Source organism: Canis lupus, chromosome 12, assembly GCF_011100685.1.
Source record: "Canis lupus familiaris isolate Mischka breed German Shepherd chromosome 12, alternate assembly UU_Cfam_GSD_1.0, whole genome shotgun sequence".
NCBI lineage: Eukaryota > Metazoa > Chordata > Mammalia > Carnivora > Canidae > Canis > Canis lupus.
The window spans coordinates 28,428,327-28,455,775 of NC_049233.1; the positions used below are offsets into that span (position 1 = coordinate 28,428,327).

The window sequence follows — 27,449 nt, forward strand, 5'->3', positions numbered from 1 at the left end:
TTTTCTTCCTTGAAGGTTTCAAATCTATTATAAGGCTATCCAATATCTTGTGAAATACTGTAAAAGTTATGTACAATTAAATCCCAACAATGCTTCAGTGCATTTATTTTATTTAAAGTAGCTTTACTTCTAATTGGTGTTGCATAATATTTGTTTTTCTTTTTCTTGTATTCTTTCTTGAGTACATAATTTCAGCTTGAATACTTTGAGTTCCCTGTGAGTGACCAATAATGCTTGAATATTTAACATATGTGCTGACTGTTTGCTTTATCTTCTCAAATAACAGGTGGCCCAAGATTTCATGTGGTGTCCTTATAAGGATCAAATCCTCAGGAAACCATCTGGCCATATGTCAATAGGACTGATGATGCCAAGGTGAGGCCTCTAGAGATGAATGGATATTTGTAGAAAATAAAGTTCTGAAGAAGAAAGTCACTATTTTTAACTGACAATTAGACCTATACATTTATATATTTGAATCTGCTTTATACATGTCATGGAAACTAGTCTCTCATGGCTAGAAAAACATGTTTTATGTGAGAGCTCCAATCTGGTTTTAGTTTGTATCATGAAATAATTTCAGGATTCAGTAAGAACTGACAAGATTTTCCAAACTCACAGCTAGAAGTAGAATTTTTATGGTCTGAAAAACCAAACAAGTAACCAAACACATACTCTATGACTTTTTAGATATACAATTTCCCATAGTAAACACTTCAAAACTAATTTAATGTGTACTTAAAGGTAGACTAATATATTCTAGTTTGCTGTCTTCCCTCTTGAGATAACCAAAAATTCACTGGCATAAAATACATTGAATTCCTTCTAAGTAAGAACATTTTAATTGTTAAATGTTGATTTAAAGAACCAAAGTTAATAATAGAAAATAAAGTACATGTCATTGTTATAAAATAGGACAAAGGAGTATTCATAAAAAAAATAATTAGTTTCAAAAATCTTAGTAGATTCACATTTCTAAATATTAATCATTTTATATGTTTATCTTACCATAAATATTTATATGCAATGGCTAAATTTATTTGGCAATCTTTATGTACATTTGATTTATATGAGTAGACCAGCTCTTTTGCCTATCAACTTATAAATACAAACCTAACAGTATACATAATTAAAGAGACTCTCCTTAGAGATGCTTGGGTGGCTCAGTGGTTGGGCGCCTGCCTTCAGCTCAGGTTGTGATTCTGGGAACCAGGATCGAGTCCTGCATCAGGCTCCCTGCAAGGAGCCTGCTTCTCCCTCTGCCTATGTCTCTGCCTCTCTATCTCAGTCTGTGTCTCTCATAAATAAATAAATCTTAAAAAAAAAATAAATAAATAAAAACATAAAGATTCTCCTTATACAAATTAAGGCACTTATTGCCTGTTGCAGCCATTAATTGTATGCAAAATAAAATTTCAATTGAAACTGACAGATGAAAAAAAAAACGATGATTATAAATAATAAAATAGTATTATTATATTTTTAATGTCAAAAAGTTGACATATTATATATTATATTATATAGTATATAGTATATATATATATATAGTATTATTATATTTTTAATGTCAAAAAGTTGAGGGCATGTAAAAGGTAAAAGGAAGACAAAAAAATACAGGCTACTCAAGTCATTTATTCTTTACGTTATTGTTTATCCATTCACCTATTTGTTCATTCATTTGGTTATCTTATTAAGTATACCATTAATAAAACTATGTCAATAATGGATTGGAGGTGCCTTGGCAGCTCAGTTAGTTAAGCATCTGTCTTTGGCTCAGGCCATGATCTGGAGATCCTGGGATCAACCCTGTGTCACACTCCCTGCTCAGTAGAGAGACTGCTTCTCCCTCTCCTCTGTCCCCTCCTTCCCATTCATGTTGTCTCTCTCTCTCTCTCTCAAATACATAAATGAAATCTTTAAAAAAATTAATTATAAGATGGTCACTACTATACTCTTGACCACTGTGATCCTTTTAGAAAAAAAATGTGGAAAACCATTTAGCTCACTTAGATTAGTAAAATTTATCTCAAATAAGGCATTTACTTCATTAGTAACATTAAAGGTAGAAAACAGGACCAAAAGCCATTCTGAAGAGCATCACGAAGTGTAAAGACATAAAACATCGCAGAAGATTGATATGGGGTGAAATAACACAATGGCGGTGGCCTAAAAAGTTGTAGTAAGGCTATTGAAAACAATAGCAACAACAGTGAAACTACCTTCTTTTGCAATACTCTTGAAGATATTTAACATTTTCTTGTTTTTAAGTATGATAGTGACATTGTTAATGAGTAGAAGATGAATAAAATAGGGAGATCCTGGAAGCATGAAGATCATTCAGGAAGCTATAATTTTTTTAAGAGATTATGAGGACTAAGCAAAGGCCTTAAAATTAGGTATGCCATACATTTCTTTCTTCTTCTTCTTTTTTAATATTTCATCTATCTATTCATGAGAGAGACACACACACACACAGAAGGCAGAGACACAGGCAGAGGGAGAAGCAGGCTCCATGCAGGGGGCCTGATGTGGGACTTGATCAGGGACCCCAGGACCACGCTTCAGGCCAAAGGCAGGCGCCAAACCGCTGAGCCATCCAGGCATTCCTATGCCATACATTTCTTATGTAGGTTTGAGAAGATCTGGACAATGATTAGTAAAGGTGATGAGGCAGAGTGAGGAATGGGGAGTTCTTGGTGGATTTTAGCTTCAGTATTAGAAAGACGATGCTGCATTAGGTGAGGTAGGAAAATGACAACAATGAAGATTGGAGAAAAGGAGAGGGTACCTATGCTTAATATACAGTCACTTAAATTAACTGCATGATTTAAAATGCTGTCCTATATGTAGTAAGAAATTCAAATATTGAACTCTGGAAAAATCAAAGCTTGTGATAAAAAAATTCAAGGGCCAGACTAACAAGTATTATCAGCCGTAAGTTAGCATCAAATAAACTTAACATTGGCCTTTTTAAACAAAAATATAAAGTTAATTTATTAAAAATATAGAATAGTCCTCCTATATTGTGTGATATATTCAATATTTTATATTGAACTTATATTTATAAAACATCCTCTATATGGCAAAGAATAGGTAGGAAAGAATCATATTAGTCAGAATATCTACAAGCACTTGATTGGTAAAAACAAGTCTTTCATTTATGATTTTTTTAAGGATGAAGAGACTACTGAGTATATATGCTCTACATGAATTCAAGAATTCTATTTTAATATTTACATAAAAGGATCTTTCTATTCAGTCTATCGAGAATCATTAAATATGTATATTTAATAACATAAATATATATAAAAAGATATACACTTTATAATATGGAACACATACTATTCATTAATTTATAGACAAAAAAATGATTTATAAATCTAATAACTTATAAATCATTTATCTATACCTAAAGAATTATTTTATTCCTTAAGCAATGTACATTTTGATACAAATGAACTATTTGCATATTTCCTTGGAATAATTCTATATAAATTCTCTATGCCTTTCTAATATTCTACATGATTTAATCTCTGTGCTGTGTGAAAGGCAGCTGATCAATAGACTTCTTTACAGTTGTGGATTCAGGTTGTTGATTAGCATCTCCAAAAATAATTCTAGGTTTTTTTCAAGATTCAAAGGATTCCTTATCTCATAGCAAAAAGCTAAAGCACCAGCCAAGCAGAAACACAAAATGCATTGGGTCAAACTTCAAGTACACTCACATTTAAAACCAGAAGAAAATCTGGTGAAATGCATGTTGTATTTGGAACAAAAGCCAAAATTCACACACTTAAATCTGTGACTAGAACACAGAGTCAACTAAACGTTAGACAGTAAAAGTAGATACACATTCTTGCCAAAATGATCATAATATGGAAGCCATAAGAATTGAACATATGATCCCTGAGATTGATAGTCAGATTTTAGTGTTTTTTTTTTTAAAGATTTTATTTATTTATTCATGAGCGACACGGAAAGAGAGAGACAGAGATACGGCAGAGGGAGAAGTAGGTTCTGCGCGGGGAGCCTGATATGGGACTCCATCCCGGTACTCTGGGATCACGCCCTAAGCCAAAGGCAGTCACTCAACCACTGAGCCACTCAGGCATCCCGTTAGTAGGTTTTTTAAAGCTTCAACAAACATAAGAAAATAATTTTGAAAGTGAATTTTTTAAAAAAGTGAGTTTTTAAAATGATAATATAAAAAAGGTGAAATAAAAGACTTGCATAAAAAGGCTGAGTACAAGATAGTTGAAGCTAGCATCTTCTGGGTATGTGGGAATATGGCTAATGCTACAAAGATGAGTGATGTGAAAATTGCATGATTCAACTTATGATTAATCATAACCTCAGTTTATATTTAAATGGATAAATTTAATAGCTTTAGTTTTTATATTTTATATTTCATGCTTGTGTTTTGATGGTGTATGTGTGCATACATGTGTGGTTGCTTATGTGTGTGTAAACAAAACAAATTGATGGTGTGTCAATTTTCTTGAACAAGTAAGTATTGCTTCTAGCTCTTGGTTTTTCCCAAAATGGATCCTTTGGACAAGTAAATGTAAGACTATTTTTAAAATTAATTTTCTAAATATTTGGATAAATTTATAGTTGTACCTTATTACTCTGAATTTTTATCTATGTATGCATGTGAATGAGAAAGTATAATATAAAGTATATATGCTGTGTTCAAACACTAAATTGCATTTAAAAATAGATATATATAACATTTTAAATACAGTTAGAGAATATATAAAATCTCGACATATATTTTTTTCTTTCATGTACAGTTTGAGTAAGAGACAGATATTTAGAATACAAAATAAGAGGCAGTGTTATTTAAAGGAATGAAAGTACTGAGATGGAACTTAAATTTATGAACATTTTGAAAAATAATTCATAAATGTGCATTATGTCAGAAGTTTTACAGAGAGAAACATTTTAAACTCCAATTTTAATAAATGTCAGACTTTAAGTTTCAAAAGTAAATCAACTGAGCAAGCAAAAGCCTAAGTACTTTCATATATTTTGAAAACGTATTATAAGCAAATAGGAAATGAAATAAATCTCTGGTTTGTTGTTGGGACTAGCAGTATAATAGATGCTATATCTGTTACAAAATATGTGTGTTTGACATATATATGTATCAGCAATTTATACTCTAATTACTAATCATGCATTCTTAGTTCTTTTTTTTTTTTTTTTTTTGCATTCTTAGTTCTAAGCTGCATGCATATAATACAATTAATTTTGAACTCTAGCACAATTTTGGTTAGCCAGTATCAAAAACGTGAAACAAACATTTAAGAAGAAAGATAATAAGTACTTAGAGATATAAAAAATCACTGTGGGGATATTTTTCATTAAAATTTAAAATTTTCGGGAAGCCCGGGTGGCTCAGCGGTTTAGTGCCGCCTTCAGCCCAGGGTGTGATCCTGGAGACCCGGGATTGAGTCCCACACCGGGCTCCCTGCATGGAGCCTGCTTCTCCCTCTGCCTGTGTCTCTGCCTCTCTCTTTCTGTGTCTCTCATGAATAAATAAAAAGTCTTTAAAAAAATTAAAATTCTATCCTTTAAAATAATCTAGATAATATTCACACTGCTTTTTATTTCTTTTTTTTTTATTTTTTTATTTTTTTTTTAATTTATTTATTCATGATAGTCACACAGAGAGAGACAGAGAGGCAGAGACACAGGCAGAGGGAGAAGCAGGCTCCATGCAGGGAGCCCGACGTGGGACTCGATCCCGGGTCTCCAGGATCGCGCCCCGGGCCAAAGGCAGGCGCCAAACCGCTGCGCCACCCAGGGATCCCCTTTTTATTTCTTTTTAAAGGAAGTATGAGACTATAGGAATAAGGGAAATAGAGGTGAAAAAAAAGAGAAAAAGGGAGAAGGAAGGGAGCAGCAGAAAAATCTCACAAAAATGTTAATTAAGGGTCACCTGTCTCATAAGAGTTACATGGAAGTTAGCTATATGTATATTCCTATTTTTTGATTGGATCCTTCCTGGCACTTGGCTAGTTAATCCTTAGAAGCTTGCATAAATTGATGGTCCATAATAGCTAAGGAAGAAATACCAGAATTATTATGCTAAGTAGTCAAAAAGAAATCAAAAGCTCGGAAAAATAAGCATGCTGAACTATATATTTTACATTGGGGCACAAAACTGGTCTTGTTCTGCAGGAGGTTGTGGAGACCACTCTTTTTAACAAAGTGGTAATACCTATGCTTTTCAGAGGAGCATCAGCTTCATTGAGAATCTTAGTGTTAGTATCCCTTGCACATCAGGACTGATTATAGGAAATACTATTACCAAAATTGGCTTCTGTCAGAAGTAGAAATCATAGGATTGGGGGAATTTAAAAGGACTAGATGGTGGTGCTTAATCTTCAGAGCAAGTAGGGCACAATTATAATGATCACCAAGGTTAGTGAGGTAGAAAGGCTGGCCCTGATCCTCAGAGCACCATGGAAATATTTAATAAAATACATTGTCTTTAGGAACAGGATAGATTAGCATACAAGGATATTTTTCAACTTAGATAATTAAAGAATCATGACTGTACAATTAGGAGGCTGAGGGAGCCTCCCTAGCTAAAAATGATGATCCCTTCCCTAGGTTTCAGACCTCAAATCCACTGACTAAAAGAGAGGCCAGATGCCCAGGAGAAAACATACTATAATCACAACAAGATATAGCAATGATTCCACCAACAGGATCTATAGCCATTTACTTTTAAACTACATTTAGGAGAAAGAATGGCAAACATTTCAAGGATGTTGGACTTGAATTCAATGTGACATTGAAATCTAGGTTTCAGAAGCTTCATTGCCCTAGTTTTAGAATGGAGGCATATGGAGGCAAGGTAATAAATGTACCTGGCCCAGGTGTAGCTCACAGTGGGTCCACTACTTTCAACTGCCATTTCCCAGACCCTAAATATATACTTGAAATGGACTTACTTTTTGGTTGGTAGAACTTTCACAATGTTTCTTTGCCTGAGAATTAGAATTATAAAGAATGCTAATTGGAAGTCACTAAACCGGTCTCCTCACTAAACTCCCACTTTCCAGCCAGTAACATAAATTAAAAACAACATAGTACCCTAGAGAAAAAGCAGAAATGGTGCCACTATTGAGGAAAAAGGCAGGTCCACTATCACGTCTCCACTCCATTCACCAGACTGTTCCCTACAAAAAATATACATCACTTTGAAGATGACAATGGACAATTAAAGCTCAACCAAGGAGTAGTTCAATTGCTGTCATTGCTCTAGAGAGCATATTTGACCAAGCAGAGTAATACTGCCTCAGATACACTGACCAAGAATGCAGAATGCTTTTCTTTTCTATTCCTATCAGGCAGGAGGGGCAGAAACAGTGTATATTCATTTGGAACAGAAAATAGTATACATCTAATGTCTCAAGACTACATTATCTCTCCCACGTATCATAATATAATCTGAAGGTAACTGGATGATCTGGACATTCTGCAGACTGCCACACTGATCCATAATATTTATGACATTATTCATTATTATGTTACTCCAACTGGACAAGCAATAAATGGCAAATAGGATGAAAACCTTTGAACCTTTTGTTCCAGATGATGTCAGATAAACCTTATGTAGACTCAAGGTCCTGGCACAAATGAAGTTGTTAGAGAGCCAATGTTCTAGATCATGCTGGGATATCTCTTCCAAATCACAGATAAATTACTTAACCTTATACCTCACATACTGAAGACAAATTAGTGTATTTTATATTATATACCACTAAAAGGGAAGCACAACACTTGGAAGGCCTCTTTGGTTCTAATGGCAGAAATATTGCTCCAACCCACTGACCCAGGGATATAAATGGCTGGCCACATTAAATGAGTCACAGAGCAGAAAACTTCGTAATAGGTATAGGCCAAAATGCAAGAAGATTTGCCTTTTGCACTATGAAACTCAACAAATGCTGTAGTATTAGAATTATTAGTGGTATTCATGATGGCAAAGCCCAGTAGATGGATTACTATATGGATCTCTAGGATTAGAGCAAGACCAGAGATATTCCAGTTGATGGTAAAGAGAATATAAAATGGGTTGGGAGGAGAAATGAAGTATATTAGTTATGGCCTGTGGACTAGCTGCAAGGGTAGGTGTTAGAATTTACCCTACGAATCATCCTCTTAAATTTACCCCAGGAAAAGAAGCTAACTAGAATACTGAAGTAGCATTTTACAGAACTTATAAGAAGCAAATATATCTGAGGATACTAAGGTAATTTTTTTTCTTCTCTTTCTTTTTCTTTCTTTTCTTTCTTTCTTTCTTTCTTTCTTTCTTTCTTTCTTTCTTTCTTTCTTTCTTTCTTCTTTCTTCTTTCTTTCTTTCTTTCTTTCTTTCTTTCTTTCTTTCTTTTTCATCTTTCTTTTCTTTCCTTCCTTCCTTCCTTCCTTCCTTCCTTCCTTCCTTCCTTCCTTCCTTCCTTCTTTTCTTTTCTTTTAAGATTTTATTTATTCATGAGAGACACACAGAGAGAGGCAGAGACATAGGCAGAGGGAGAAGCAGGCTCCCTGTGGTGAGCCTGATGTGAGATCCAATCCCAGGATCCCAGGATCACCACCTGAGCCAAAGGCAGATGTTCAACCACTGAGCCACCGAGGTGCCCCTTTTTCTTTTTAAAATTTTCTTTTCTTCTTTCTTTCTTTCTTTCTTTCTTTCTTTCTTTCTTTCTTTCTTTCTTTCTTTCTCCTTCCTTCCTTCCTTCCTTCCTTCCTTCCTTCCTTCCTTCCTTCCTTCCTTCCTTCCTTCCTTCCTTCCTTTCTTTCTTTCTTTCTTCTTTTCTTTCTTTCTTTCTTTCTTTCTTTCTTTCTTTCTTTCTTTCTTTCTTCTTTCTTTCTTTCTTTCTTTCACCTTTATAGACAGGTATAGCGGTATAGCTGACACAAAAATTGCACACCTTTGAGGAGTATATCTTGGTGAGTTTGGACATATGCATACATCTTTGATACTATCACTATTATCAAGGTAATAAACATATACATCACCTCTAAAAATTTGTGTTCTTTTGTGCATGTTTTGTATAAGAACAATTGACATGAAATCTATCCTCTTAGTGTATCTTAAAGTGCACAATACTACATTATTAATTGTATGTGCTAGTGGATGCTACATAACCTAGTACTGAAGCCCTCATTTTCCCCATTTCCAGTGGGAACATTGATGGCCAACAGCTGTAAAAATTGCCCTCAGCTGGAAAGAGCCACTTCACTCAAAGACATTGTCTTTTTTGGGACAGCTCATACTCAATGACTGGTACATGCAGAGATATAAAGGCTAAGCCCCTATGCCTCGATGTGGGACAGCTCGCCCAGGGTCATCCCCGCTCTAGAGTTCCCAGTAAGATTGGGGAGCTTTCATTGTCTTTCCATTGCAATTCATCCTCTGCTTCTGCTCAAATATGCATCTTTTTTTATGCCCACATATGTTTTCTTAAAAAATAACTTTATTGGGATATAAATGACATATACAAGCACTGCACATACATCAAGAGTATGCTACAATAAACTTCCAGTATGCCTATTTCTGTCTCAGAGTTGATTCATGCATTCACTATGAGTGAGTGCCAAATGCTTTTATTCTATTTCTAGAAATATACACATGCATGGGCATAGAGATATGTTTTCTGTTCTGTTTGTTGTTTATAATGGCTAAAAACAAAAAATAATACAAATGACATTAAGAGGGCACAGGTTATATTATCTGTAATAATTAAATGATAGTTTTGTATGTAATGAATTAGAAAGATAACATTTTAAAAAGTCATTATATACCATATAAACTATAATATATAAATTTAATTCCAATTGTGCCATAATATTTGTATATATGTACTTCGATAATTACAGAAAAAAAATAGAAGCGTACAGGAGACAGTAATATGGAGTAAAAATATGCATCAGAGATTCAGGTGTTCTGGAGTCAAAGGCCTTATAGTAGCTGTGTAAACTTGAATAGGTTATATCTCAGAGCCTCCATTCTCTAAAAATGGGGACAATAAAATATGATTCTCAGGTATTGATTATGTTAGATACTACTTATAAAATATTTAGAGATATAGTGGACACTTTAAGGCTATTATTATTAAATATGACATATTGAGCAATGTGTTGGGTGGGAGATGGAAATTTTTTTCTTAATATAATTCTGCACCAAGAACTTTTTCACTTAGACCATGTAATAGTCTTACAATAAAACAACTTCTTTTTTTAGTGATTTGCTTTTCATTCTAATTTTGAAGCCCACTTTTGTGCTTTAGCATGGGTTAGCAGCTCATTGTTTTTTTGTTTGTTTGTTTGTTTGGTTGTTTTTTTTTTTTTTTTTTTTTTTTGTTGTTGTTCTATTTTACCTTTCACGTACAGAGATCTGCATATGGTATTTAAATGCCCATGAAGAAGGTGCATTCTCTTTGGATCACCTCACTGTCAATCGGGTGGCTGCTTAATCCTTTTAACACCATTCTTTGGAAATCTGATGAATACATATTTCACTTTGTCTTTGCAGGATAGCTCTGTTATTGGGTGACAGCACCAGGAGTCATCATGCATCAATTAACTTTCTGCTTAGCTTGGCATGATTGCCAAAGTGATGATGTGGATTTGTCCATCTTCTTTGCTTTGGCTTCCTTTCTCCTTGGCAAGAAGAGTGTTGCTGTATCAGAGAGAAGCCCCTCTTCCCTGCTGGTGTCTGCTGGAATAGGGTTTCTTTCTTGCTTGCTTTCTTCTTTCTTTCTTTCTTTCTTTCTTTCTTTCTTTCTTTCTTTCTTTCCTTTCTTTCTTTCTTTTCTTTCTTTCTTTCTTTCTTTCTTTCTTTCTTTCTTTCTTTCTTCTTTCTTTCTTTCTTTCTTTCTTTCTTTCTTTCTTTCTTTCTTTCTTTCTTTCTTTTCTTTCTTTCTTTCTTTCTGATTTTATTTATTTATTCAGGAGAGACACACATGGGGGGGGGGGGGCGAGAGGGAGAGGGAGAGGCAGAGGGAGAAGCAGGCTCCATGCAGGGAGCCTGATGTGGGACTTGATCAGGATCAGGATCATGCCCTGGGCTGAAGGCAGGCGCTAAACGGCTGAGCCACCCAGGGATCCTGGAATAGGCTATCTACAAATTTTGAAACTCCTCAGAACAGCAGCTTTGGAATTCAGTTGGCTTATAATGATGGAAGAGATTCTCTAGCCCTCACATTTCTAAAATAGAAGATAAGATTAGCTCTTCTCCAGATTCTCCACCATTATGCTGAAGAGAGTTTTAGGATACAGCTCTGTAATTTTCTTCATTCATTTTTCACTCATCATCACACTGTATTTTGCTTTTATTCCTAATATTTCTGGGAAGTGCATGATGTTACTCATTGCCAGGATTGATGCTATCCTCCTTCTTCATTTTTGTTTACTTAAAAAGGATATAGGAAAAGGCAACTTAGACAATTGTGGTGAATTTGACATCTTAGAAGGAATGTTCAGACAACTATGTCATTAGTGACATCATAGAAATAAATTTTGGTTATACAACTAATTTGAGGCATTTATTGAAAGTTTATTATTTCTTCACATATGCCCAACAGTAACATATCTGGCTCTTATAAAGTGATGCAGAGGTTCTCTTCTGTAAATATTTTTAGAGTGACACTAATAATTTCATTTCCTTTTGGGATGCCTTTAGCAGTGAGTAAATGTCAAGTCGAGTTGACTACTCATAGTAGAAAGTTGTGTGGAGAAAATTATAGCCCAAACTTTGACATATGTGGTACTGAAGCCTGGAAAATCAAACATATCAAGTTGCTGAAAGAGCATATTGCTTTCCAGAGATTGATTGCGTGTAAATAAAAACAAATGATCTTTTAGTGTTTTGTTTTGAGTGCAGACGTGTGTAATCTATCAATCAATATACTCCAATTCATTTGCTCCAAATATGAAAGAAAATATTTTCTAATTTGAGTAGTATATTGTTAGGTTTAATTTTTCTCCCTAGATTTTCTAAAGGCAATGCTTGAAATTCAGAAATTCTGAATATATAAACACTACTTTATTTATGTCTATATTGTATCTAGTGTTATACTTCCGAATATTTGGTAATCTATTATTCTCAGTGCCACCGGAAGGTACAATCGTGAAGTATGTAAAATTCTGAGATATGGAGGTCCACCAGCTGATTCCTTGATCCATTTGCCAGTTGCTCAAGGCATTTATGCTCTTATCCAACTGACCATTCAGATTAAGGTCCCATTCTATTTTGCTTTAAGAGCTTTCCTGAGGCACCTGGGTGGCTCAGTCAGTTGAACGTCAACCTTTGGTTCAGCATCCTGGGATGGAGCCCCACATTGGGCTCCTTGCTCAGCAAATAGTCTGCTTCTTCCTCTGCTCCTCTCTCCTGCTCATGCTCTCTTTCAAATAAATAAATAAATAAAATGTTTAAAAAAAATACATTTTCCTGTTCTCTCTCCCTCAATTCTTACCTGTCTGCATCCCATTTTCTTAGTAATTTATTCAGTGTCTGACTAAATAATATGCTATTTTTAGCAATGAATGAAATGTTTATCCCTTTCCCACATGTTTTCACTTTAATGAAATCCTTCAATGTCTCTATTGAAAGGTGTGCCACATCTGCCATTAAAACCAGGCAATATGTTAATGTTTTTAAGGATAATAGCTCTTCCAACACCAGATATTATGTTCATTTTAATTGAAATAAATAGATCCTCTAACATTTATGACAACCTTAGTTTATTGTTTTTCCATTTTTATTATCTCTATAAAGTTTTTATTAGCAAAGAGCAGATATATTGGAGTTTTTGAATGTTTGCTTGTTTTACTATTTTTATACATAAATCTATACACCTTAGAGTAGGATTTATTTTTTTTTATTTTTTTTTTTTTTCTTTTTTTTTTTTTTTTTTTTAAAGATTTTATTTATTCATTTATGGTAGACACACAGAGGGAGAGAGGCAGAGACACAGGCAGAGGGAGAAGCAGGCTCCATGCACCGGGAGCCCGATGTGGGATTCGATCCGGGGTCTCCAGGATCACGCCCTGGGCCAAAGGCAGGCACCAAACCGCTGCGCCACCCAGGGATCCCTAGAGTAGGATTTAATGTAATTTATGTTCATCTGTATCCTCCTAAACTCTAAATATACAACCTGGTTTTCCTATGCCAAAGTCTTCTTATTTTTAATTTCAGATTATAGATAATGTAATCTAGAACTTGAAAAGTAATATTATCAGTTTACCTATATGGCATCCATTCTCCCTTGCCTATTTCTTCGTATAACTGAATTTATTCAGGCATTTACTCCCTCCTCTGTATTTCACATGCTAAATGGGAAGTTGATCCTATGCTGAAACCTCATGTTAAGGATGAGTCTGACTGCTCTAAGACTGTGAATTTCCACTTTGACTACACCTTAGAATCACATTCTAGTTTTCAAAATCCTAAAGTTCAGATTGCATCCAAAGCCGATTAATTCTAAATCTCTCAGGGTGGGATGCAGGGTTTAGCATTTTTTAAGTGGTTCCAGTGTGCAGCCAAGTTAACTCAACTCCTGAAGTATCTTGCTTAGGAACCCAGGACTAAACAAATTAGCATGATTTAGCCTGGGCATTTGACACTTGCAAAAGAGGTGTGACATTTGCTGAGGTCAAGCAAGAAGTACATTTCCTCTCTCTACTGAGGCAACCTCCAGAAATGATGCTTTCTTTCATTTAATGCCATGAGATATATGTGAAACTAGGGTGGCTAATATCACTTTGTCACTCTGAGGAGTTTTTTATTGACACTGTAGGGGCCAAGGGTAGGCTGCCCCAAGATTGGACACTTTGGTATGAACATTATGAGTTAAAAGCAATCCCAGCAGATTCAGGAAAAGCTCTTTATCTCCCTCTCAACCATCTATTGGCCTGTGGCAGGAAAAGAGCTATTAACAGAGATTCCTTTTTACCTAAGAAATTTACCTGCATAATAGGACAACCTTTGTTTTTCAAATATCTCATCTTACCTTCCTGCTAGTTTCCCTTTTGTGTTCCCCAGGCCCATCCCCCTCCTTAGCTCAGATAGGCCTCCTTTTGCCTCATTGTCTGAATTTCCAAGTCTGTTCGGATTCCTCCTATGTAGAAAACTAAATTTGATTTTCTCCAGTGAATCTGTCTCATGTCAATTTGATTCTTAGTCTAGTTAGGACCGTGAACAGTAATTTCTTCCTCCCCAACAATACATTCACCCTACATAATATGGCACAGTCAAGTGAATCTCAGAGAAATGGGATTATTTCCTACTCATAGGCTCACCTTATCTCATCTCGGGACTTTCAGTTAAATGAGCTGGTGATTTTGTGATCAGTTAAATCAGTTTGAATCATATTTTCAATTCAGACCCTCTAATATATATCTAAGAATTCTATATTTCTGGGGAATAAAAACAACTATAAGCACTGAAATTTTTTCATGTAATTTCAATTGGCAGTAATATGTTGCATTTCTTTTTGCAAGTGTTTAATCATTATGAAGTGGGAGAGCTAGTTTCTTTTCTCAATGAGTCGAAGAACCAATCTTGCGGACAAAAGACAATGAGTAAAGTGATAAAAGTTTATCAAGCAAGGATATAGAAAAAGCTCTCAGGAGAAAGAGGGGTCTCAACAGGGTTGCCAACGTGGGCCTCCACTGACAGTCTTTTATTTAGAACTGACCAGGGAGCTGTGGTCTTATCATTTTTGTGATGTCTTGGTTTGAGTAAGAACTGGTGATATAAACATCTTTGGTGGCTTCTTTTTTGGATCTGTTTATTCTTTGTTGGTCACAAGCGACTATCTTAAAAAAAGACACCCTCCTCACCCATACCTAGGCCAGGGTGGTCTGGTTGTTCCTTTATCTCTGGTTTCCTTACACCTCAGCATTGTCGAGATTTCTGTGAGCCTGATCCTGTAGCCCCCTATCTCTCCCTACCTACTCTTGCCTGTCCTTTACTCAATTAGATCAAGGAAAATTTATTTTTATAGTTTAATATGTATTGAAAAAATTTTCAGCAACTAGTTCAAAATCTTCGATTTTTTAAAGATCACTGATTGAAATACGGAAAAGAGTTGCTTTGCCTAAGGGAATGAAAGTAGGACTTAAGTCTGAAATCAACACAATATGTAGACAAAAATATCTATAGATCCATAATTGAGATTATTTATAGTCAGATTATGTCCCTTCTACTGACATTGCAATGTCTGAAATGTGGTCACAAATCTATATTCCTAAGTTTTATTTAATTATTTTGGTCATCGTTCAGATGTTACAAGGTAATATTGCTTAAATAAGTCTAATTGCTTTTCTTTTAATAATTTTATGAGCCAGTTATATCCAACTATTATTAAGAAATAAAGCATTCCCAAGTTATTTGAAGCTCTTTATGAATCACTGCCTAATCATATTTTTTCTTCTATTCCTTCAAAAAGAACCACTACCTTGAAATTTGGTTTATCATTTCCAAATACTTCTTCACAATTTCATCTATGTATTAAAAAGCATCCAGTTTTGTTTGGTTTTGGGGTTTTTAAATTTTTAAATATCGTTATATTTCATTACATTATTGTGGAGGCTGAGAAAAACTAAGGCCATTCCACCTCAAGTTTAGCATTAGCACAAGTACGGCCATCCCAGGCCCCTGTGAATAAGAGCTGAAATTTACATTACTTTAGCTACAGGAAGAAAATCGCTTACAGCTTAAAGTCCTAGAAAGCCCCATATTAGAATAAGCCAAGGGCAGGAAGCCCCTATTAGAATAAGAACAGAGCTCAATGCCCTTGAAAAACCCATATCAAAATGTAAACAGAACTTGAGAAATTCCTCCACTCCTGAAAAATCCCCTAGACCAGCTTATAAAAAACTAAGCTGAAACCCACCTCGGGTCCAAGTCCCTGCTCCACTGTGTCGGGTATACTTGGACCCAAGCTCGAGCTTGTAAATAAACCCTCGGGTGTTTGCACCGGTGTCGGCTCTTTGGTGGTTTCTCGGATTCGCAATCTTGGGCACAACAATTATAATGTTATTTATTGACTTTTTCTTTGTATCTCCTTGCCTTCTTTTGAATTTGCTTTTTGATAAACATCTCAAGACATATAAAATTTTAGACATTCTTTCTTCGATATCTCTAAGAAAAAATACTCATTTTCAATGTCTGCCAAAAAAAAATCTTAATAAAATTTGACATTTCAATGTGTCAATATACTAGCGTCAGCAAGTGAGATTGAACTTTAATTCTAGCATATGTAACAATAATCCAGGCAAATAATGTCTGAGGATAAACTATGATCTGCCAACAAGAGGTAGTGTTAAGTGTTGTTACTAGAGGGTTCTCTAGCTCCCTAAATCTGGGTGAAAAGTTCTAAAGAAAAATAGAGCTTTTAGAAATGCTAGGGAGTAAAATTAGAGATAAGAATATGGAACAGAGGAAATTGATATTTGTGAATTCTTCCCTGTGTGCAAAACACTGTATTTGGGACCACATGTATGTTATATCAACAAGACTGAAAAATAAGCACCATTTTTATTAAGATTCCTAATTGCTCAAGAACACAGAGTTTAAAAAGGCAGGTTTCAAAATGGATCATAGACTTAAATGTAAAATGCAAAACTATACAACGTGTATTAGATAACATAGGAGAAAATAATAATCTTGGGTTTGGTAATGACTTTAGACACAACACCACAAACATAATTTATAAAAGAAAAAAAATGGTAAGTTGAACTTTGCCAGGGAGCAAGAATTCCTCTCTGCTTCAAGAATCCTTCTAGCTAGACTAAGAGTCAAATTGATTTAAGAAAGGTTAACAGGAGAAAATAAAATTTAATAGCATACGTATGGGGAATCCATGCAGGCATGGAAATTCCAAGACAGGCAAAATAAGGTGTGTAGTGTATGTCATTCTGAACTAAAGACAAGAATGTAGGGGTCTGGGACTTCAGAGGAAAGGAATGCACTTCACAGGGTGACAAGAATAGCAGATGTTTGGTAATTAGATGCTTGTCCCACCATACAGATGAGTCACTCAGATGAAATTTATTTCTGCTAATAACCCTTTCTCTGAGAAAGACCCCCAATTGAAATTCTTCTATGTAATTAAGGGAGGGGAAGAAGTTTCTCTTGAGCCCATAGGTTCTCAGTTGCCTTCAGCTCAGAATAATGTTCATGCCAAAGTGGCCCATTTTGGAGCATCCTGCCCTCGGCCCCTACAACTTCATTAAAATTAAACACTGCTCTGAAAAAGACAATGTTAAGGGTAGAAAAGACAAAAGTCTTACTAAGAGAAATCATGAAATATATATCTGAAAAAAGTCCTGTTTCTAAAATATACAAAGAACTCAGAACTTAACCAACAACTCAGTTTAAAAATGGAGAAAATACTTAAAGAGAGACTTCATCAAAGGGCATATAAAATGAGAAATACACATATGAAATGATGTTCAGCACCATGTATTGCTGGGAATTCCAAATAGGATGAGAAGCCATTGCATACCCTTTAGGATGACTAAAACCCAAAACACTGATAGTAGCTAATGCTGGTAGGGAATGGAGACAACAGAAATTCTTACTGCTGGTGAGGAAGGGACAGACAGGTCTAGGTAGGGAGGGATAGGTAGGAGGCCATGGAATCAGGCTCACAAAACAAAATCCCAAAAATGCTGAGGTGTAAGGAAACCAGAGATAAGGGAACAAACCAGACCACCCTGCCCCAGGTATGGGTGGGAAGATAGTTTTAAAAAGACAGTCCTCTGTGACTATGACAGACCCAAAAGGAAGCCATTAAAGATGGCAAGACATCACAAAAATTATAAGGCCACAAGCCCCCATGGTCAGTTCTAAATAAAGGACTGTCAGTGGAGCCCCACGTTGATAACCCTGTCTGGGACCTTTCACTCCTAAGAGCTTTATCTGTATTCTTGCTTGATATTCTTTTATGGCTTTACTCACTTTTCTTTGTTTGCCAGGTTGATTCTTTGAATCTATGAGACAAGAACTTAGCCCTCCCACTTCACTGGTGAAAATGCATAATGATACAGCCACTATGGAAGATAGCCTGACAGTTTCTTACAAAGTAAACATACATAGACTTACCACAAAATTCAGTATGCTCCAAGATCTAGGTATTTATCTAAATAAGTTGAAAAATCTATGTACACACATAAAACCTGCATGTGGACCTTTATACTAGCCTATTAATACCAAAAATTGGAATTAATCAAGTCATCCTTCAATAGGTAAACAGATAAAAAACAAACAAAATACCTATAATATATCTGTATAATGGAGTACTATTCAGCTATAAAAAGAAGTGAACTACCAAGCTATAAAAAAGGCATAGAGGAAATTTAAATGCATATTGCTAAGCAACATAGAAGAAATTGGAATGTGTATTACTAAGTGAAAGAAACCAGGCTCAAAAACATACTATGATTCTCTCTATGATATTCTGGAAAGGGCAAAACCATAAAAACAGTAAAAAGATCAGTATTGCCAAGAGATCAAAGGAGGGGAGGATGAATAGTTGAGCACAGAACGTTTTTAGGGCAGTGAAACTATTCTGTATGAAACTATAATGGGGGGAATCCCTGGGTCGCTCAGGGGTTTGGCACCTGCCTTCCGCCCAGAGCGTGATCCTGGAGTCCTGGGATCGAGTCCCGCATCAGGCTCCCTGCAGTCTCCTCTGCCTGTGTCTCTGCCTCTCTCTCTTTCTGTCTCTCATGAATAAATAAATAAAATCTTTCAAAAAAGATACTATAACGGTGAATGGATTTATCAAAACCTTTAGAACTGTACAACACAGAAAATGAAGCCTAACGTAAACCATAAACTAAGCCAGCAATAATGTGTTAATACCTGTTAAACAGATATAATAAATGTAGCAAACTAATGTAAGATGTTAATAATAGGAGATATTATACTAATACACATTTTTTAAAAATAGGAGAAACTGTGTGTGTGAAGGGGGCAAAAGTAATATAGAAACACTATTTTCTGTGCTATTTTTGTGTAACCCTAAAACTACTAAAAAAAATATTATAAAAATATATTCAGATAAAAATGGCAGGGCTAAAATTTGAACCAGATCAATACATGCTCATTGAGAAAACAAAACCTGAAATTTCATGTGAATAGAGGAATAGAGAGGTAATAATCAATCCATTGAGAATATATTAAAATAAGGAAGTGTGAAATCCAAATAGAATATGCAAATTAGCCAAAAAAAAAAAACTGTGAGAGTTTCAGAAGAGGCAGAAATACAGATTCTGAAGGAAGTAATTGTAACGTGGTTTCTTTTTTCTTTCTTTCTTTCTTTTTTAAAATTTTATGTATTTATTCATGAGACACAGAGAGAGAGGCAGAGACAGAAGCAGGCTCCCTATGGGGAGCCTGGTACCGGACTTGATCCCAGGACCTCAGGATCATGACCTGAGCCCTGAGCCGTAGGCAGATGCTCAACCACTGAGCCACCCAGGCATCCCTTAACTTGGTTTCAATAATCAAGCAGGGCTAGACAAGAAAAAAATTCTCCTTTTCAAAAGATCTCTTTCTTTAAAAGAAAATAACTTGAATCGTCTATAATATAAATGAAATGAACAATACATGTCTATCTCTAAAAGTTGGTGTTAAAGGATGGATCCATGGACTGAAAATAGCAAGACAAACCATAAGCAAGCATGTGGCAATCAGGGCAAGAATATTGAGTGGTTATCCAAAAAAAATACACTTTAAACTAGAATTATTAAAAAATGGCTAGGTATAATCACATTTATTCATTATAACATTAACTGAATGAAGTCATTAATTTATTTACTCACAAGCCTTTACTAGGTTCTTGAAGCATGCAGGATGCTTGGTGTACAATAGCATTCTAAGGAAATAAAACATATTTGAATAGTCCCAGCAAGGGAAAAGGACATAAAATAAAGAAATGGATGTAAAAAACCTTGCAAAATTGCAAACTGTGTTAAGTCCTGTAAGAAAAGAACATGGAATATTGGATTGATTGGAAAAAAAGAGAGGTTTATTATAGATCATTTTAAGTTGATATTCAAGTAAGGGCCTCTAAAGAAGGGATGAGAGATGGGAAAAATTGTAGCATATCAGGCAAAAGGTAGAGCAAAACAAAAACAAAGCAAAACAAAAAACTTCAGTGTGTTTGAAAGAAATTATAGTTTATATATATATATGTGTGTGTGTGTGTGTGTATGTTTTATATGTGTGTATGCACAGATGTTTTTCCCCTTTAATTATTTTTAATTAAAAATATTTTGAGAGCCATTTATTTTCATTTTTTCTTCTATGTTTATGGTACCTGTTAAAACAATAGCTGTATTCATAATCATTGTATAAGTCAAGGATTAATGACTTGCCACAATACCATAGAAGTCCTAACCTCCAGTGTATTACAAAGGAATATAGAGAAATGTTGAGAATCCTAGTATATTTCTTGTGGAGTAAACCCCCAAAATCACATTTCTTAAGATTTTTATTTAACTTCTCAATTTTTTCAAATGGCTTTGTACCATACACACAATCTCTTTCAGGAAAAATTAAAGTGCATCCAGGTGCCTGGGTGGCTCAGTCTGTTAGTGTCTCCTTTTGGCTCATGTTTGTGATCCCAGGGTCCGGAGATAGAGCCTGGTGTTGGGCTCCCTGCTCAATGGGGAGTCTGCTTCTCCCTTTGCCCCCCTGCGCTGCCACCCATCCCCACTCTCTCTCTCAAATACATAAAATATTTGTAAAAAACTAAAATGCAAGCATAATGTTTAAAATTTCTGGAAAAGGAGATAGGTAGATATCTAACAGATCGGTATTTGTAAAGAATTGCTATAGTAGGGTATGTATTGTGATTTACTTTAAAAGTCAAGGCTAATTGACTATGCAGAATAGGCTATACCAATTATAATTTCTGATGAAAGAAAACATGTTTTCTTCTGAAGAGAGATATTTTTTCATATTGAAATTAGAGAAAAAAGTATGCTGCAGGCTTTTCACATGGGACATTGCCAAACATAATGGGCCATGTTGTCAAAGTATGGCTTTGCAAGACATGGAGAAATGTTCCAATGAACATCTCTTAAACTGAATCTGCATGAAAATTGAAAGCATAAAGTAACATGGTAACTTTGAAGAAAATTTTTTTTTTTTTACTAGCTCACATAATGTGCTCTAGACAAAGATATAGGAGAAAAACCATGGAATAGATTTCTAACTTTTATTTAAGCCTTTGCTATATAATAGCTGTCTTTTTATTTTGGAAACTGCTGAATCCCAGCATGCAGCAGAAATATAAGCAAAATTTTAGCCAAAAAAAAAAAAAAATGCGAAAAATAAATTAACCTGACAAAACATACCTAAGATATGTTACAATGTTTTAATGCTGAAGAAGGATGAAGATGTGTTTTCATTATCCACTTTAGGTAACCTGGCAAAGATCCTATCTTCAGAGTAAAATATCTGCATATTCAATATTATAAGGTACATTCAGGAAATGTGCATCTTATCTTAAAAGTTTATTTTCATATATTTTGGGTGACAAACAATACTGTTTTAGAGAGTTGAGAATTATTTCTAATCAAAGCCACTTCAATATTTATGCTAATTTGGGAGAAAATGACTATCTACAAAGAAAAGAAATGACCATAAAGAAAACTATCCACACAGATTTCCAATATACTAGAAAAATCTGTCAATTTATCTGCATGATCAATTCATACAGAATAAAAACATTTTGTATAATGAATGTGGATATATAAGTTTTCATCATTAAATTTGTATTGAGACTCCTCAGTATTAGAAAAAGCATAACATTGAACAACTATTTTATCACTGAAAGGGAAAAGAATGGCAGGTAACAAACAGAAATAATGGAAAGGGTTGAGTTCTGGAGAAAGAAGTCCTACATTCTATATAACTATGGCCATAGCTATGGTAAAAGGCAAATTAGAAACAGCTATAAAAACCCTTTGTCAAAAAAAATATGAATATACATTTATTTTCATGCTGAAAAGAAATGTACTGTGGTTTTTTGAATAGTTCACTCAGAGATAATTACAAAAGCACAATTCTGAAAGTCCAATAAGTAGTAGGAAGGAGGAGGGTGGAAATGAGCTATGAAGAGACACAGGAAATTTTCTGAGTTAATAGATATACTCTATATCTTGATTCTGGTGGTATTTACATGGGCAAATACAATTTATAATTGCCAAACCCTTTTGATTGTGTATTTATATAAGATCTTTATATTTATTATATGTAAACTATACTCTAATTTAAAAGGCAGGGGGCGCCTAGGTGGTTTAGTCTGTTAAGCATCACACTTGATTTCAGCTCAGGTCGTGATCTCTTATGATTGAGCCCTACTAGTCTCTGCACTCAGCTAGGAGTCTGCTTGGGTTTCTCTTTCTTTCTCTCCTTCTGCCCTCCATTCCTTGACTCTCTCTCACTCAAATAAATCAATCTTAAAACAAAACAAAACAAACAAACAAAAAACTTATAAACAAATGAGTGCCTTATATAGAGGCTGTTCCTCTTTCTCTCTCTCTCTTTCTCTCTCTCTCTCTCTCTCTTTTTAAAGATTTTATTTATTTGAGAGAGAGAGCACAAGCTGGTGGAAGAGCAGAGGGAGAGGGAGAGGGACAAGTGGACTCCCCATGGAATGGAGAGCCCCATGTGGGGCTCTATCCCAAGATCATGACCTGAGCTGAAGTCAAACACTTAACCAATGGAGCCACCCAGGCACCCTGAGGCTGTTTCTCTTAAAAGATTGCCCTTCATACTCCCTGGAGAAAAAGGAAACAGTAAAAGAAGATAGGCTACATAGAAAAATGAAAAAAAATGCAGGGGACTTATGTACTTGATTAAATTGTTATTATTATTTTTAAACACAACCTGAAATTCTGATTAATAACCTGTTTAGAAAAAAAGAAAATACAGATATGGCAATAAAGAATATTAACATTTACATTCTTTCCTTTTTTCCCCACTGTTCAATAAAAAATAATTGTATTAGCAAAACCCCTAACCCTGAGTTTTTATTTTGTGCTTGTCATAATCATTTTTCTCACATGCAACATCACATCTGAGGCAAGCAATGACTGGTTTTTCTCAATTCATTTTTAATGAATCACTTCTGTGTATTTGGATTGTTTGGGTTTTATTCTATATTTTTCTTCAATTTTATAATTTCTAGGGCTTTGTATAAAACAAGTCAACAATTTTTTTTAAAACAAATGTTAAAGACAAGCAAACAAACCTAACGTTTTTAAATAATGTTTTTCAATAAATATTTTTTTCTACCTATTGGTTTAAGTAATAAAAATGATCTTTAAATATGTTCTTACACAGCTCTGTGAATAAAATGCAAGAGATTTTATGTATATCTATATTAAATTATAAAATTCTGAATAGCCACATTTATATAAATATTTTAATATCTGCACTCAGAATACATTAGGGTTTTATAATTTGAATTGTGTTCCCTAAAGATCTTGAAGTGCTAACCTCCAGGACCTCAAAATGTGACCTCCTTAGGAAATAGGGTCTTTACAAAGGTATTCAAATTAAAGTGAACTCATTGGGGAGTGCCTTACTCCAGTATGACTGATGTTTTAGCAGAAAGGGAAAATGAACAGAGTCATACATACAGTAAGAATGCCATGAAGATGAAGGCAGAGACTACAGTGAAACAACAGATGCTAAGGAACACTAAATATTGCCCTAGCAAACCAATACAAAGTGTATATATGGACTTTTTGAAGATGGGAAACAACCAGGAACTTGATATATTCTGAAAAATAGCATGGTGCCAGATAAAACTCTTTTCTCCTACTTTTCATCCCAGCTTCAATGAAGTAAGTTAGTTCATTTATCCAAACACTAGTTTTTGAATATGATTTTACTTTATCACTATCTTCAAATAACATAACACCATGCCACATATAACATAAGAGCCTTATTACAAAATACAGTGATTTTTCTGTTCCCTTCCTTTGTACTATCGTTATCAAAAAGCAATTCTCTTAATCAGTGAATTCTAAAGCCTATTCATAACGTTAGAGATGGTCATAGGATGTATTCACCAGTCAAAGAAAGTATACTTACTCCCTGAGTTATTCTTTTTTGTTGAAATTGGAAATATGTCAGGTTCCAACTTTTCCACTGAGATAACTATTTAGTCTTTCATAAATTCGTTGGAACTACAGTGATAACTGCTCTCCCTTGGGAACTGAGGAGTAGGCAGTGACAATATATGTATGGTTTTATTTTAAAGGCAAGACCAGTTCGAAGTCATCTAAAACCATAAATTTGGAGTCACACAAACCTTGGTCTGATATTTAGGTTTGCCACTTCCTAACATGAAGACTTTGCTAAGTTACTGAAATATCCAAGTCTTGGTTCTCTCATATGTGAAATGGGCATATACAAAGCCTCACTGAGAGATTTTATTCTAGCATAAAATGACACAAACTAGAATTGTCTGGTAGATATAGTCTCATCAATTGCTTGTGTGAATATAATATTGAATCTGCCCAAAAAATAATTTGACAAAATCTATCTAAATCTTGAAGACAGCACAATTTGATCCAGCATTTTCAATTCTAGGAATTTACTGTCCAAATATACAAACATATGCATGCAAAGAGTCACACATAATTAATTTCTCCAAATAATAGTTTATACTGGAAAAGATTAAAAATTGCCTACATGGTCACAATGTTATGTCCATAAGATAAAGTATCATGTAGCTATCCAAAAAGAAGGTGAAAGGATCTACATACCAACATATATTTTGTTCAAAATTCTGGTTTTTGTAAGGGAAAAATCTTCCATCTGCTAAAAGTAGATACTGTATTGCCATTGCCTGGACTAAAATTCTGTTATGTACCTACTTTTATATTAGTAATTATTTTAATTTTATATAGCAGTTTGGGCTCCTATACACAGAAAAAGATAAAATAAACACAAAAGTTTTAAAAAGAAAAAAATCCCAAATCTCTAATAATACAACACAAGTTTGTATTTTCACTCAATACGTTAAAAACATATTGGCCAACATAGATTTTTACTTCTACTCATTAAATTTTAGACATTTTTTCAGTTATAGCCATTAAAAAATTATAAATACATCCTTATAAGGAACAAGACAAGGACTAATATATAGTGTTTCATAACTTAAGTCATCTAGGATGCATTTATATAAATTGTAAACTGAGAAGAATAAAAAAAAAAATCATGGTCAACTGGGAACAAACCTTCATGTTGTCTGAAAGTCTACTTTGTAGTGTCCATAAGAAAAGCAGGCCAAAGCATCAACACGATGCCAATTACACAGACAGCAAAGGAGCCAGATGCTGTTGGCAAAACATGCTCCAGAGTGTGGCATCTGGGTCCAATAACTGCCATACAGAGCCCCATCTGTAGCTAAAGCTGTTGACTCTGCTTTGGGGGAAGAAAAATCAGAAATAAAGAAGGCAGTTAAATTCTAAACCATGCCAGGAATAGCAGAAGGCAGGTTGCAGTCAGCATTCAAATTACATCCCTAGCCCATTTTGCTTTTTAATGTCTTGAAACTGTGTAAACATTAAACTATGTTAACTCCAGTTGTTTAGAGATGAGCATTTATAGGTAAGTTCAGAAACTTAGAACACATAGATCATCTAAAGAGATTTGATATTCCAGCAAGTACTCATTTTCCTAACATTTTTGATCTCAAAAATATGAGCATATAGTCAATGAAATGCAATTTTCATTTGATCTATTAAAATGTATGCTATGTTAAACACTCATTATGGAATGCAACGTGAATTTCTTCAAAAGCAATTTAAGAATCTTCATTGAAATTTCTGATAAGTTTACTTTGGACCGACTCTTCACAAAATGAAGTAAGATATTCATTGTATCTTTTACTAAGAGTCCTCAAATTTTTGTTCAGTGAGTGAAAATTTGTGAGAAACTTTCAAGAGCTCTAAACTGTAAACTTTCTTAGCTACAAAGAATAATGCAACGTCTTTAGTGATCTTCATTTACTGTACATATAAATATATAAAGTGAAATGAATTGATATCAATATGTTCATGAGATTCATCATTTATAAAATGAAGCTCTAGTCTAATTCATACATATATTTTTAAAAAAGGGTAAATGTTGAGAATAATAAAAACTAGTGATATTTAGAGTTTACATCAAGAAATGAGCTGAATACTTTGTGTACAGAATAATAATAGTTACACCACAGAGTTCTGTAAGGTATAACTATTTTTATTCATACTTTCTAGATTAAAAAAAAAACAAACAACCCTGAAAGCTTAAGGATATAAATAAAATTCCTTAATCCAATTCACACTAATCTTTAAGGATAGAACCAAACTTGATATCCTATATCGAGATGCTCTGACTCTAGAACCTATGCTTTCTCAGTCTCTGCCTCTGTCCTCTCTCTGTCCCATATAAATAATATAAAATATAATTTGGTATAATCACTTTAGTAATGGTAGAGGAAAGACTTCTGAAAATCTGCTCTTCCTTAAAAGAAACAAGAACACTGACAACATAGTCAAATCAACTTTCTCAGAACTCTAAGTAAAATAAAGGCTTGCAAAAATCTGAGGAGTGTTCATTGAAGAAAAATGGTTGATTCTCGTAAGCATAGTCACTGTTGTAGTGGTTACTTGCAGTATTCTTATTACCCTTTCTCCAGCTCTGCAATAGGCTTGAAAACCAATAGCACTGCAATTATGGCATCTGTGAAATCAGCAGCCAAACATCCACTGAGGGGCAGGACAGGTTTGGAGCTCATCCAAAAGACCTTCCCAGGAATGTCATTATTTCATGGGTCTAGTAACTGTATGAAAAGTTCCATTTTCAGGAATACATTTTATTTGACCTGACTCAAAGCTTATTCTTTTCAAAAAGCCCTATATAAAGGGCATTAATAATACTCAATGGTAATTGCCTAAAATTGTAGTTGTTGAGATGATGATTCTAGTTAAGACTAAGAAGCGGCTGACCAATATACTTAAAAGTAAAAAGTGGGGAATGAGATGTCCATCGAGGTCTTTGAAAAGCTCGACCTATTTTTGGGAAATTAGAAGATAACACAACATGAAAGTCTGCACAGATCTAAGAAAGACATGAAAAGACCTTAATCTCTTATCTTTGACCTTGAGCCTCTGTGCAAGCAGATACTGGAGAATGAGACAGAGCTGTAAAATGCCTGGCTGAGGGATAAAACAGAGTCCCTCAGTAAGGCTAGGAGACTTACTAGTTTGAGGAAATTACAGAAAATCTCTGTTAAACCTTCCATTGACCACTTGATTAGCCAAGCTGAGACTTGAATAGCCACAAATGATAAAGAAAATGATTTATAGAACTATTTCAGAAAAATGACTAAACAAGCAATAGCAGAAAC

At 34.5% G+C, this 27,449-nt stretch overlaps 1 protein-coding gene and 1 long non-coding RNA gene across 5 annotated transcripts in view; one reads left to right on the top strand and one right to left on the bottom strand.

Annotated features, from left to right (window-relative positions):
• The window catches only part of EYS (eyes shut homolog), a 1,532,152-nt gene that overhangs the window by 1,023,855 nt on the left and 480,848 nt on the right, over positions 1-27,449 (bottom strand). The window lies entirely within an intron of this gene.
• The window catches only part of LOC111098301, a 145,879-nt gene that overhangs the window by 65,525 nt on the left and 52,905 nt on the right, over positions 1-27,449 (top strand). For 3 of the 4 annotated variants that reach the window (XR_005367892.1, XR_005367890.1, XR_005367891.1), the window contains one exon: positions 287-375. This is a non-coding gene — a long non-coding RNA (uncharacterized LOC111098301). Of the gene's footprint in view, positions 1-286; positions 376-8,495; positions 8,552-27,449 lie in introns of those variants that run through there. The other variant, XR_005367889.1, reaches the window with a different exon arrangement.